At 47.8% G+C, this 13,761-nt stretch overlaps 1 long non-coding RNA gene across 1 annotated transcript; it reads left to right on the top strand.

Moving 5' to 3' along the window:
* Positions 1-3,757: 3,757 nt before the first annotated feature.
* On the top strand, positions 3,758-10,398 carry LOC118354464 (uncharacterized). The gene is made up of 3 exons (XR_004814984.2): positions 3,758-4,074; positions 9,646-9,721; positions 10,225-10,398. It is a non-coding gene; the product is annotated as an uncharacterized LOC118354464 (long non-coding RNA).
* Positions 10,399-13,761: the final 3,363 nt, after the last annotated feature.

Raw genomic sequence — 13,761 nt, 5'->3', positions numbered from 1 at the left:
ATCAAGTCCCACATCGCGCTCCCTGCATGGAGCCTGCTTCTCCCTCTGCCTGTGTCTCTGCCTTTCTCTCTGTCTCTCATGAATGAATAAATAGGGTCTTTGAAAAACAACAACAAAACTTGTCAAGTGTGGCTGTAGTACCAAAGAATATCCATCATGATCTGAAAAGGCTATTAAAATACTGCTCCCTTTTCCAACTATGTATCTCTGTGATGCTAGGTTTTCTCTCTGCATTTTAACCAGAACAAGCTATGGTACCAGACTGAGTACAGAAGTAGATCTGAGAATCCAGCTGTCTTTCATTAAGCTGGACCTTAAAGAGATTTGAAGATGTGTAAAACAGTGTCACTCTTCTCACTAAACATCTTTGTTCTGTAAAATAGTTTTTGTAAAATATGAAAGTATATGACATTAACATGTAATGGGTTTGTTATTGTTTTTAAATGAATAAATGACTGAATATTCATACAGTTCTTCAGTTTTAGCTTCTTATATGATAAATAGCAGCCAAAGCACTTTAGGGCCTTTCCTCAAAAATTTTTAAGCATGTAGAGGCATCTGAAGACCATAAACGTTGAGAGCCACTGAATTATGGCCTGGCACTTAGTAGGTACTCACTGAGTAGGTGTGACATCCAGGCCTTTGGAGGTGATGAGAGGGCAGGCTACCTGGTTCTGATATTTCTCTGCTCTTTTCTTCGAAGGACAGTATCTGGACTACCTGGCCCTTATTCCTGTGACTCAAAGCAGGGCTGGATGTGTTGACCTTGGAGCCCCTTCAGACTGAGTCCCCCTGCCTGGTTTATGCTAAGTAGGATTACTTGTAAGCCCTCACATACACATTCTAAAAGCACTTCTGTAGAAGACAGGTTCTAATTCCATGTCTTTTCTGCCTTTATTGCTGGGTTTAGGCTACAGTAGGGAGCCTACGGAATTGCTGAGACAGTAATTTGGAATTAAATTTAAGAAATGTTAGGGATCAAACCTAGGGCAGATATATAGGCTATTTTTAAAGACAGGCCATTTAAGAATAGAACAAAGGGGTCATTTAACCACTCAGACCCTCCTCTGCCTGGCTCTGAAAGGTGCCTCCATAAGGAGGGGAAATGCTGATTGCTCTCCCCTTGCTCAAAGGCAGACACAGGTAAGGGAGCAGCGACCCTTCCCTGATACCCCATAATCCAATACCCCCTTCGCCTTCCTCTCTCCTGCCTCAGATGATCCCTGTGGGCCTGAAAGAGCATCTTCCTAGGCCAGCCTTGTATGGCTGCCTGTCATTAGAGCCGAGGCCACGATACACTTGAGAAAACTGTAATGGAGCCTGGGAACAAAGATAATTATCTAATGTACGAAAACATAAGTAATGAAACTCAACCACCTCCAAGGCTTTCAGGCTTGTGGAGGTGGAGGTGACCCTGGGGACTTAGTGCCACCAAGAGCCTTCAGAAAGATCTGATGCACTGGGGTTCCTTTTGCTTGGGTCTCAGTTGAGGAGGGACTGCTGGGAAGACGGGCTGTTTGCAGCTTTGGATGGGGGCAGATGCCTCTGTACAGTATCTTAGGTGGAGTTTCTCAGGCGATAGACTCAGAAGGGTGGCATTTTGGGGATAAGGCTCAGGAACCTCACCTGTGAGAGAGCGTGAGAAGCAGGCCTGGCAGGGGAAGATGGTCTGTGGTGCAGCCACAACAGAGGCCTCAGCCATCCTGTGCAGAACTCAGAGTGGGGGCAACCCCAACAGTGGTCCTGAAGCGATGCAAGAGATCTTCATTTCATTCCCCCACCATGGTCTGTCCCTAGTTGCCAGCTGTGCCTCGCCCCAACCAGAGTGAAGGGAATGGACCTTAAGGCCACATGGTTCCCTTCAGGCTATGTGGTTCCCAGAGAAGGGCTCAGTGAGAGCGACCACCAGCCTGGAAGCCAGAAGAACAGGTGCCTGGGTCCTCATGGGTGTTCTGGGCTGTGCATCGTGGCACAGCCCTCAGAGGCAACAGAAAGCCATTTGAGGATGCTGGGAGCAAAGGATATAAGTCAAAGGGTGGGCAGAGCCGGAAACATAGTGCTTCAATACAAATAAAGTACTGCTTCAAGTGAAAAGGAAAGAAACATAAAAGATACTCAGTGCATGTCTGCTGAATGACCCGATGAAACTAATGAGATTGTGTATGGGAATCTAATATATAAAGAGGATAAATCTGCTCTTGGGCAGGTGTTTAAGCTTTCTGTGTCTCAGTTTTCTCATCCTTAAAATGGGAATAATAATGGTCCCATCATCCTTGATGTCTTTGGGAGGATGAAGTCATTTAATATTTAAATTCTTAGAAAAGGACCTTGTATACAATAAGAACTATGTAAATGTTTGCTATGAAGGTGATCATTGCTCTTGTGGGGGTTGTGGTGGTTACTGTCATGCAGGGTGCTCTCCCACTGGGATAGCCCCTACGTACCGCCCTAGGAGTCCACCATCTCCCAAGAGCACAGTTGCAAACTTAGCAGTGTGCAGGAAACCATGGAGGCACAACTGTGGCTTGGGGCTGGCTCAGGATTTGGCCCAGACAGAGTTTCTCAAAGCGTGGGGACCCCGGTATCTAGGGTTTCTTTAACGGGAAGCATATAAAGCATTAAAGCAAGTATCTTTCTTGTGTCTGTCCTGTCTCAATCCTGATTATCTCCAGGGGAAAGTCTCAGGCTGGTGCTGGGGTGTCCCCAATGCATCTCTCACACTTGCCTGTTTTCTGTTTTTAATGACAAAAGCGCAGGCTGCAGACTCTGCACCTTCCCTGGCAGCAGAACCTTGGCTGGATTTCAGTAGTATTATCTTGCTTTCAGTGTTATTTTTCTAGCAACCATCTATTTACAAGTGAAATCTATTTTTTAATTACTGTTGTGAAAGATTGTTCCTAATGTAAGTTTTGTAAAAATGAGTTATGCTGACTTAAAGAAAAATGTGAAATAAATATTTTTTAATTTATTTTATTTATAGAAGGGGCTATATGAATGACTAGTTCGAGGTGCACTGGATTTTAGGAAACAGGCAGGAAATGTTCGGGAGGCAGAATCGGCAGGGCTGGATTGGAACCCACCTGCATTCCTCTGCACACAGAGAATGCCCTTGCCTTCTCTCTGTATGGCTCTGATCTGACACCCCTTCAGCCTCATTTCAGGGCCACTTCCTTCCTTCCACTTCCACTATCCCCCCCAGATAGTCACCTCTCTCTCTGCCCTGTTCCCAGAGCACTTCAGGGGACAATAAGACGTTTCTGTTCCGTTAGAGCAGTACAGACCAAATTGCAGGTGTGTGTGCCTAGCACAGCACAGAGCAAGCACGTGGCGGGGACTCAAATGCTCACCGTGAGCCTGCACGTCCCCGAAGCAGGGGCCAAATGAGAAGCACATACGCTGATCCAGACCCGTGTACCCAGAGAAGGAAACTGCAGCCAAGGGCCCCTCAGCTGCCAGTTGCATGGGCCTGTGATTTAGGACTTTGCTCTGATCATACTTAGCTCAAGCTCAACCTGACGCAAGGAGGGCGTGAGGGCTGGGCGGTGAAGTGGAGAAGCGGGCAGCCACCATCCCCGTTTCTGTGAGGAGTCCATCACAGCTGATATCTGTGGTGGCTCTTGTTTTGTCCCCAGGAGCCATCCACTTGCATCAAAGCCACACACTCTCCTCCTCCCCTCCTTGTGACCCTGTCGTATCCTTCTCCCCATCATAAGGTGATCAGCCCTTTATGCTTGTTGAGTTAGCCGCTGATCAGGAAGAAAGAGGGACTCTGAACCAACAGTCTCCTTTCAACAAGAAGATGACCTTATGTCCATTTCCACCTGGCAGGGGAGAGAGTTTGGCCTGGTGGAAGGCTCTCCAGGGTGCTTTGATGTACAGACTGCGATTTGAACCCCTAGGTCCTTCACTGATGGCTTTGTGACCTCGGGCAAGTGACCACCCCTCTGAGAGCCTCAGGTTTCTCATTGTGATCCCTGCCTCCAGTGGAGCTGGCACAGTGATGGGCAGGTGGCAGGAGCTCCTGCTCTGTAAAGCTCTGGCACCGCCACCTGCTCTGTTCCAGGGTTGCCTTGGGTAAGGGGTTGACATGTCTGGAGAGAAAATGTGAACGGGAAGGTGCTCCCGCCCTGCCTCTATTGTAATGGATGTAGATGAAATTAATGAAATTTAATTTCCCATTAAAATGAAAAACCCAGGATTTGTAGTTCCCAAATTTTAGTAAGCATAATAAGCACCTAAGGATTTTGCTAAGAGATGCAGATTCCTGGGTGCTGGCTCCAGAGATTCTGGATGTGGCCAGAAAATGCATTTTAAATAACCTCGGGTATCTCATGGATGTGGTGCCCAGAATCTGGGTGGTTCCTCGATTGCAGGCCTGGGCAGTCTAGTTGGGAGGTCACAAAGAGGGCCCACTATTCAAATTGAGAGTTTTCCATTCATATCACAATTTCTTCTTCAAAGAAGCATTGTCAATACTGGGTCTGCTTTTCTGCCTGACAAGGTAGAGCTCAGTTGCTCTTGCTGCCTTCAAACAGGGCAATAGCCTTTATTTAAATCCTGGCTCAAACTCTCATTGGAGTTTGTGGCCACTGGCTGGGCCAGTCCCCTCACCCAACTGATTGGGAAACTGAAGCCCAGAGCCAAAATGGCTTAAATGAGGAGAGCCAGCTTTGGATGCCCAGGTCAGAGGTGACCTAGGAAGAGCTGTGTCCACTGTGATCAGAGTGGGTAAACAGAAGCAGCACATAAAAGAGAGTAAAGTCAAGGTAGGGTGCTCCTGGGAGGGGAAAGGCATGTGTGAAGACCCCCAGGACCGAGGGCCCAGCCTGTCGGTGGGGCCCCGAGAGGCTGAGGGGGGCCGTGAGACATGGGGAGCAGATATGAAGCTGCTGAGCCCTGATGGGTGGCACAGTCTAGGTCAGGGAAGAGCTAACTACAGTGTGGTAGATGAGAAGTACGGGGTCAGCATGAGCATAGGATGGGAGGGAAGGAGAGAGGAAGGAAGAAAGGGGAGCATAACCAATCCTCCTTGAGGCCGCAGAAAGCAAGCCCAGAGATGGAGCAGGAGGACACAGAGAGAATCCTTATGGTGTTACTTGAGCTCCCAGATCCAGCTTGTTTCATGAGTTAGTAAATACCCACCCCACCTAGGGCTGCCAGAGAGGACACATTTGAGTTTCTGATGCACTGAATATTTTGTTTTTTTTATTTATTTTTTATTTTTTATTTTTAGCTAAGTATGTCCCATGCAGTATTTGAGAACTACCTGTACAGAAAATTAGTGGTTGTTTATCTAAAACTTACATTTAACCAGGCATCCTTTATTTTTATTGACTAAACCTGCAACCCTAACCTCAGCCATCCTTTGGCCTTAAGCCAGCCTGGTTGGATTTCTGAGTGTTGCAACTAAAGGAACCTCAATGAGAACAGTCAGTTGAGAAGTGACTCAACTTGCCCAGGGTCACAAGGCCAGCCAGCCAGTGAGCATCTGGATTAGAACACAGATCTGTGACTCAGAAACCTGTGATTACCCCTCTGAGAGCCTGGGGGATGGCAGAGAACAGATGATCTGAAGCTCATGCGACAGAATTGGGTCTGAACAGAATATGGATCAGGAAGGGGAGAGAAAAAGGGAACTGGTAGTCATAGTTTTGTTGACTGACAGAGGTGACCTTCATTTTTTATATTACATGCAGACTCATTCTTCAGTTATCTGTCAAGTACCTACCAGGTGCAGGGCACTGTGCTTGTTTCTCTGATACCTGCAGTGAGCCGATAGGATCACTGTTTAGCTTTCCCATTTTGCAGATGGGAGAGAGAGGCTCGCAGAGACCACGGGTCTGGGAGCCCCACGGAGCTGGGGTTTCCCAGGCGGCACCCCGCCAACCCACACAGAGGCCCGGCTGCTCTAGCAGTTGCTGTGTGTTGAAATCCAACTCCCCATCCCCTGTCTGAGCAAAGCAATGAAACTGAAATTGCGAGTAAATGTTCCATCTGTGTCTGCCCTTGGCAGGCATGCCTGTTGTGACATACCTGGTGTTTAATCCTGTCACCCTGTGCTCTGCATCTGGCCACAGGCCTCCTTGCACGTCCCCAGTGTGGTACCCAGCCACGTCTCCTTTCTGTGTAGTGGGATGGAGGCTGCTGAGGAAGGGGGACAGAAGCTCAGGGCCTCACTGGTGCCGGAAGTTGGATCCAGGCCTCTGGTGCCATAGTAACAGTTACTATAGAAACACAAAGGCTACACTCAGCAGGACTACAGGGATCTGTGCAGGGTTTTCATAGACTGACGCCAGCGGAGAGGGGCATCTGGGAGGTGGTTAGAGACCTCCCTACACACACTGCAGAGCAAGGGCCAAGTCTTGTCTTGGGGCTGCCTCACCTGTGTCTCCATCTTCCTCTCCTGCCACTTCTCTCTCATCTCCTCTCCTTCTGCCATGAAGTCTATAGTTGCGGTGGCTCAGGCTGCTGTTTTCTCCACCTGGAACACCCATTCTGGCTTTCTCACTTGGCAAATTCCTACTTACCCTCCAGGCCTCATCTTGATGCTTTCTTTTGTTCTACAAATATTTATTGAGTGTCTGCTAAGTACAGGACACTGTTCTGGCCACTGAGGAGTGAGGCAGGCAAGGGCCCTGCTGCCTGGAGAGATACATGTATGTAGAGAGACACAGGCATGCAGGAAGCATGCAAGTAAATGAACAAGATGTTCATTTGGTGATGTTCAGATGGTGCTAGGGAGAGAGCAAGGAAGGGTGATGAGGCAGTCGGATGGTACTGGTTTATGGGGATTGGAGGCCAGGGAAGATGAATAGGGATTAGTATTTGTCCTCCCTGAGCCCTCTGGTTCTCCTCACCTGCCTAATCTGGCCCCTGAATCACAGCACTGATACAGTGTCCCTGCCTGTCTCCCACTTCCAAAAGTGCCTTTTCCTTGAAGGCAGGAGCAAAGTCTCGTTTGTCTCTGTGTCCCCAGTGTCTGGTACATAGCAGGGACTTGATAAGGCACACACAGTTACTGAGTATGGAGTATGTGACCATGGGTTGGGCAATGTCACAGATAGGTCTCACGTCCCCTTTATATTGATTCCATGACATGAGTGCGATTTGATCACATTTAATCACTGTAGAGATTCAGGAACCGAGCTCAGCCAGGTTTAGTAATCAGCTTCACGGCCACCAGCTAGGGCATAGTAGGGCTGAGATTCAAAGCTGGTCTGCCCCCGCATGCTCCTTTTGTGCAACATGGTAAACTTTACGGAGCTATAATTCACATGCCACACAATCTGCCTTTTGAAAGCATACCAGTTAATGGTTTTTAGTTTATTCACAGACTTGTGCAAACATCAGAACAGCTGAGGTTAGAACATTAGCCCAGAACACAACTGAACTCCTCCAGGCAAGGCCCGGAACCTCAGCCTCGTAGAAGTTCAGAAGTTGGCCGCCGTTATAAATTTCGAGCTGAGGAGTTCTGTGTGGGCTAGCTGCCTTTCTCTTGGCATATCAATAATGAGCTTTGGCTTATTGGCATTTTCAATGTATACGCTCTGCCTCTCTGAATTAAGACCCCTATTCTCCACTGGAAATCTCAAAACAACCTACAGACAAATAAGTCAAATTCCAGAAGGGCCTCCAGAGGGCTTTCCTAGCTGAAACACGGGGCATGTGGTCCATGCAGCCACTCAGAATGTCTGGAATTCACCAGGCCCTGAGTTTTTAAAGCCTGAGACTTTCTGGAAGCCTGACTTTGTGGCATGTGCTGGCACAGAAGGGGCTTCAGCCAGGGGGAACTGGGGACTCTGAACCCTGGGACCGCTCTCTGCCCTGTCCTTCCTGAGGAGCCCGTAGTGTTCAGTTTAGCCTATATATCCAGTTCACTTAGCCCCAGAACCAGTGAGTAGAGTAGATGATCCGTTTATCCTTTTCCCAGTGGGAAGGGTTCCATTATCCCACATTTTCACATCCTTCTCACACCAGCCCTTTAGCTAACCACGAGTGCCTGAATTTCACCTCTGCAGATGTAGTTATGAAAGTACTGAAGGGGAATGGGTATAACTTTTACCCCAGCCTGGTACACAAAAGAGGTCACTTGTCTTTTCACCACCCCCATCAAAGCCTCAGTCTCCCAGTTTAGCAGAGTGTTCAGAATCTCTCTCCTGGCCCCATTCCTCCCTCAGAACTCCCATTTTTCATCAGTCTCTGGAGGTCAGGCCACAGCCCTAGATAGGTGAAGTGAGCTCTGGAGAACCTCATCAGTTCTTGCATTCTCTTGCTCATGCATCTGTCCACACTCGGAAATAGGAACCAAACTTGGCCAGTTGAAGCAGAAGAATATTTCCTTCTTATTTTTTTTAAGATTTTATTTATTTATTTGACAGAGAGAGAACATGTGCACAAGCAGGGGAAAGCAGCAGGCAGAGCGAGAGGGAGAAGCAAGCTCCCTGCTGAGCAGGGTCCCTACCTCAGGACCCCGGGATCATGACCTGAGCCAAAGGCAGACACTTGACCAACTGAGCCATCCAGGCACCCGGCAGAAATATATTTCTTAAAGGTTGTTTGTTGGGTAGCTTTGAGAGTTGTTTGGCGGGCCAGACACTCAGGCTTAGATATCAGTCAGCTAGAACAATTTCCCAAACTATACAACTGTTCTGCTGGGCATAGACACTGCCTCCAGCACCACCCACACTAGTGAGGCTGGACCCTGGAAATGGGAGCTGATGCTACATCTGGAAACCTGATTCAGCTCATGGCCACCATCCTTGCTGGAATGGATTCCACACAATCCCTGCTTCCCAATAGTGGCCCCGTTCCCATCCTGAAAGGGTATGGTGGTAGGAGAAGCTTACATGCTGTCTCTCTAACTACAAAGGAGGCTGGAAAGTGAATTTTGACTTCTATAGTGGGAGGTGGGCTCTGCCCACCAGGTAGACTCATGAAGTGGAGAATTCTCCCCAAAATGAGCAACCCAAACAAATAACCATTTACCAGTGGATTCTAGGCAAATTTTCCCATCTCTGCCCTGTACCTCTGTACCATGGGATTTAGAGAGGGACAGCCATTGGCCCCCAAATGAATCCTTCTTCCCCATTCCCCCAAGACAATGGGTGTCTGCTTGCCTGGCATTTCTATAACTAAGATGAGCCACAGAATAAAGAAGCCTGCTCCAAGATGACCATAAACCCACATGGACCCAAGTAGGAAGAGCTATTCCCCAAAGGCAATCAGGACACTTCTTCCAAAAAAGGGGATTCTAGGCGGGAAAAAAAACTCATGTTCACCACAGCTGGGAAATTGCAGAGGATTTTATCTAATTAATTTACACTTAATTTTAATATATAGAAACCTAAGTAAGTCCCCAAAATGGAATTTCTGGGTCAGAGATCATGTGTATTTTAAATTTGAACAGACATTGCCAATATTTCCAGAAAGCTTCATAGCTTCTCATCCCTTCCAGTAATGCATGAGAGTGTCTTTTTCCTGTTCTTCCCAGCCCTTAAGATTTTCTTTTTGCCAAGCTGAGAAAAGTGATGTATGCTTGCTGTATTCTGCATATTCATTCCAGTGACAGCATCTGTGTGTCTCTGCACTTTTGTATTTGTTATATACCTCATTTCCCCACCTGAATGTCCTTTTTCTTCTTCCCAGCCTGGTGAGCTCCTACTTGGCTTTCAGAACCCAGCCACAAGGTCCTGTACTTGGGAGGTTTCCCTAATCCTCCAGAGTAAGCTTGCCTTCCTCCCTACCACCTGCTCTCTCTCTCTCTCTCTCTCTCTCTCTCTGTCTCTCTCTCTCTGTAGTCCCCCTGCCAGCCCCATCACGAGGCACAAACAGGATTTGGGTCTCTGGAAGTCTTTACCATAGGACTGCTAGAAGGGGAGGAACATGTCACAATAGGCTCTTAGAAGGGGAGGAACATGTCACAATCTTCTCTGGGGCCCCTCTGCCAGAACTGTGCCTGGTCCAGAGCAGTGGCCCGGAATGTTCATTTATTAAATGCCATTATAACAAAGCTTTTCCACAAATGTTTGTACAATAAGGCAAGGAGTTGGTGAAAGGAGACTGGTGCTTGTAGCTTTCCAGGCAGGGTGAGCTAGAAGGAATGTGCAATTACAGAATCAGTGGGCAAAGCATCCTGGGGCCAGAGGGACCCTGGGGGCACCGTGTAGGTCTTGATCAGTTGAGAATTCCTGCGATTCTGACATTCTCTGTTCTTCCTGGACTCAGGCATCCAAGGTCACCTCATTATGGCCCTGTGTGAAGACATCACCCCAAAGGGGACATCGTTTTGGAACATCTGATCAGCTTTCTGAGTCAGATCCACTAGCTCGTAAAATCCAATAAATGTCAAAAATCTGTCAGGCCCATTAACCTCTGGAGGTCTATTAAAAGACTGATTTCGCTAAGGAGATTCTGTTTCTGTCACACAGATGCCAAGGTAGCCAATTTGACAAACCCCTGAGTTTTGGAAGTTAGGAAGGGGGCAGATTTTAAACGGAATAACCAATCTCTCTTAGTTTTGTCTTAAGACCCTGTCATTTCTTCCACACTGGTCCATACAGAGCATCTGCTAATTTGACCAGCCCTGTTGTTGGTATGTGGGTGGGGGCCTGCTCCAGAAAACATTCCAGAACCTCTTTTCCAGGCTCCAAGAAAATGACCCCAGTCCCTCCCTACTTAATAACCTGTGCTCATCTCTGTTTTATCCCTTATACCACTGAAACATAGTTTGCTGCGTGTGGGTCCCTTCTACTAGATCATGAGCACCTCAAGGACAGTGTTTGTAGGGATTCCCTTTGATAGGAGGTGAGGTAAAACCTGAACCCAAATTACTTTAGCAAAAAAGGAAATTTGGTTGACACACCTGTCACAAGTCCTTTCCATATGTGGCAGGAGGTCCACTGGCAGATTCTATGCGATGGCAAGCCTGCATCCGGCAGCTCCAGACATCCTGCTGCCAACTCAACAGCCCCATGGCAAACAGCCTTTTTTTCCCAGGAGAACCAGCCAGTCTCCTAGGCCAATTCCCACTGGTGCACTGTGGGTCTACTTGCCAATCCCAGGGCATTCTTCTAGCAAAGCGGTTACTGTGTTGTGATGTCATTAGTGCTTTATTTGATTGCTGTCCAGAACTATGAATTCCTTGGTAGGTGGAACCAACTTCACCTTTCCTGTGCCTAGTGTAAGGCCTGGCTCACAATAAGTGCTTCCTGAACGTGTTTAGGATGAATAAATGAGTGAATGAATGAAACTGACATTGTTAAAGGGCTTCAGTGTATTAGGCTCTGTGGAAATCCATCTGTTAGACATTCAAAAATATTCCCTGCCTCCCATGCTTTTTTTGTGAGGAGGCCTTCAATGTCTACATCAAGAGATAGTGTCTTTGCCTTCCCCTTCAATCCTTCGGGCTGGCACCTGTTATGGTCACTAGGATGAGAGGGAGGTGACACTGGTTAACTTCTGGACCTTTAGAGAGCTGTAGCTTCTGTCTTCGGCTTTTGGAACACCCCTCGCTGCCATGCTATGAGGAAGCATAGGCAGCCCTGGGGAGAGGCACATGGAGGGGGGAACCAGAATTCCCACCCAACAACCCTACAGAGTTCCTAGCTGGTGGTCAGAGCTAATTGCCAGTCATTGCAAGCGGGGCCACTTTGGACCTTCGAGCCATCTCTGGGCCTCGGGTGGTACCATGTTAAGCAAAAGAACCACCTTGTCAACCTAATCGGGAAACATTAACAGTAATAACAACAACAACAACAATAAAAATAAAATTTTAATCCTCACATCATTCTCATGGAAATAGAGGCTTAAAGGCTCAGAGCCCTTAAATAAATAGCTTCCCTAAAATCACCTGGTCCTTAGACAGTAGAGCATCAGACCTGCAGCCAGGATGTGCTCAGGGAAACTGATTAGGCCAGCACAGAATATGGAAACCAGTAATAGGAAGGCAAACTATTTGCCAAAATCACAGAAATGCATTTCAGAGCCAGGCAGTGGATTTGGTTAGACTCCCTTTGAGGGCTTTGGCATAGGAGCTAGGTGTGAGGACACATGGCTACAGGGCCAGGGATGTAGGCTGCTGTGATTTACAGGGAGGGAGTGGTGTGGGCTGTGGTGGCCAGGAGGGCACATGCGCAACAAAAAAGACAGTCCCGCCTATTGCTGCTAGGTGTGTAGCTTGGCCCAGGACCACTGGATCCTTCAGTACATCAAAAGCACCAAATATTAAGATACCTTAGTTTTGTTGAGTTGGGAGGAAGGGGGATAGAGAAGACATTTGAGTGCCGGACAGATCTGACCTGTAGAACTCCAGATTTTGACTTTTTTTTTTTCAAAAGAACCATCCCAGTTTAAGCTCTAGAAAGGGAAAGATACCCACTGTCTCTGTTCCAGCAGGAAAAAAAAAAAAAAAAAAAAAAAGCAGCTTCTTTTCCATTATAAGTTCCATAAAGGGTTTCAAAATGTTGCAGGGTTTTTTTTTTTTTTTTTTTTTCCATAGTTAAGAATTCACTGGGGACTCCTGGCCCATCTTCTACCTCCCAACTGGCTTTTGCTTCTCCAAGCTCTTGTCATCCTGTGAAATGCTGCTGCTTCTTAGGGGAGGCCAGTCAGGGAAATTCCATGCTGAAAGGAAGGCAGCTCCTGATTTCTTAGTCATGATCAGCCGTGGGTTCATATGCCACCTGGAGCTTGGCTCCTTGCAGGTGCAGGGTCCCCAGCGGTCTGGCAAGATGTCACACTCTCTGCCTCTGTGGCCCCGTGGCGCCATCAGGCAGAAAGCATTGCATTGAATGACCTCACTCCCTGGGTCCAGGACCTGAAGGTGAGCTTTCCCCAGGGAGGCTGAGCCAGGCCTACGGTGGCCGCAAAGGCCCTGAGAGAGGCCAGCTAGGCATGTTGCCTCATCCCTGACTCTGTCTTACAAGCTCACAGCCTTTGCGTCTCCGTTTTCTTTTGCCCTTTATCAGAATGGTGAAAACCTTCCCTGCCTCTCTCTGTGTCAGGATGACTCGTGATGCTGCTTGGGTAGCTTTTCACAGCTACATCAAGGGTTTCACATCCATGAACTCATTTACCAATTACCGCAAGCCCTCAGTCTTGTAACAGTGCCTGACCAGGGCTTAGAGAAGCCGGGACTTGTTTAAGATCACATGGCTGGTGGACATAGTAGGCCTGGATGTTCTGTGGTTATGTATACTTTTATGGTTTTTCCCATTTTTCACTCAGCAGATTTTAAAAATAATTCCTATGGTAATAATTGAAAAGTCCCCTTTCTTACCCTGATTCTCACATGCCCAGTCTTCACAGACAGCTGCTCTTAATCACCTTTTTGTAGGTATTGAAAGTAATAAAATTATATTAAGTAGGGATAGGTTGGGATCAGCCAAGCTCTGTGGCCGCTTGACTGCTGATCATTACCTCTTGGTGAGAGCCTGGCGTGCATTCAGGGGGCAGCTGTGGCAACACAAGGCTCAATTCCAGGGTGCTGCAGAGGATCCAACGCTTGTCCTGGGCCTTAGAGCCAGCTCTCTCAGCTCTCAGACGGCTGGGTTTTCTTAGCCTTGAGCTCAGAGTCACTCCAGCCAAATGCATGGGCAGAAATGTGGCAAAGAGGTAAAAGCATCTCATGGTCCCTAAGTTCAGGCAGACTGGGTGTGTGACCCTGACAAGTGCCTGAGTTCCATCAAGCCTCAGTTTCCCCACCTGTGCTGCAGGAACATAGCTGCTTGGGCTTTGTCTACAAAGAGGCATGTACTCAGGGCA

This window comes from Canis lupus, chromosome 4, assembly GCF_003254725.2.
Source record: "Canis lupus dingo isolate Sandy chromosome 4, ASM325472v2, whole genome shotgun sequence".
NCBI classification, from domain to species: Eukaryota; Metazoa; Chordata; class Mammalia; order Carnivora; family Canidae; genus Canis; species Canis lupus.
Note: the sequence above shows the minus strand (reverse complement) of the source record. Positions and strands in the feature narration are given on the sequence as shown.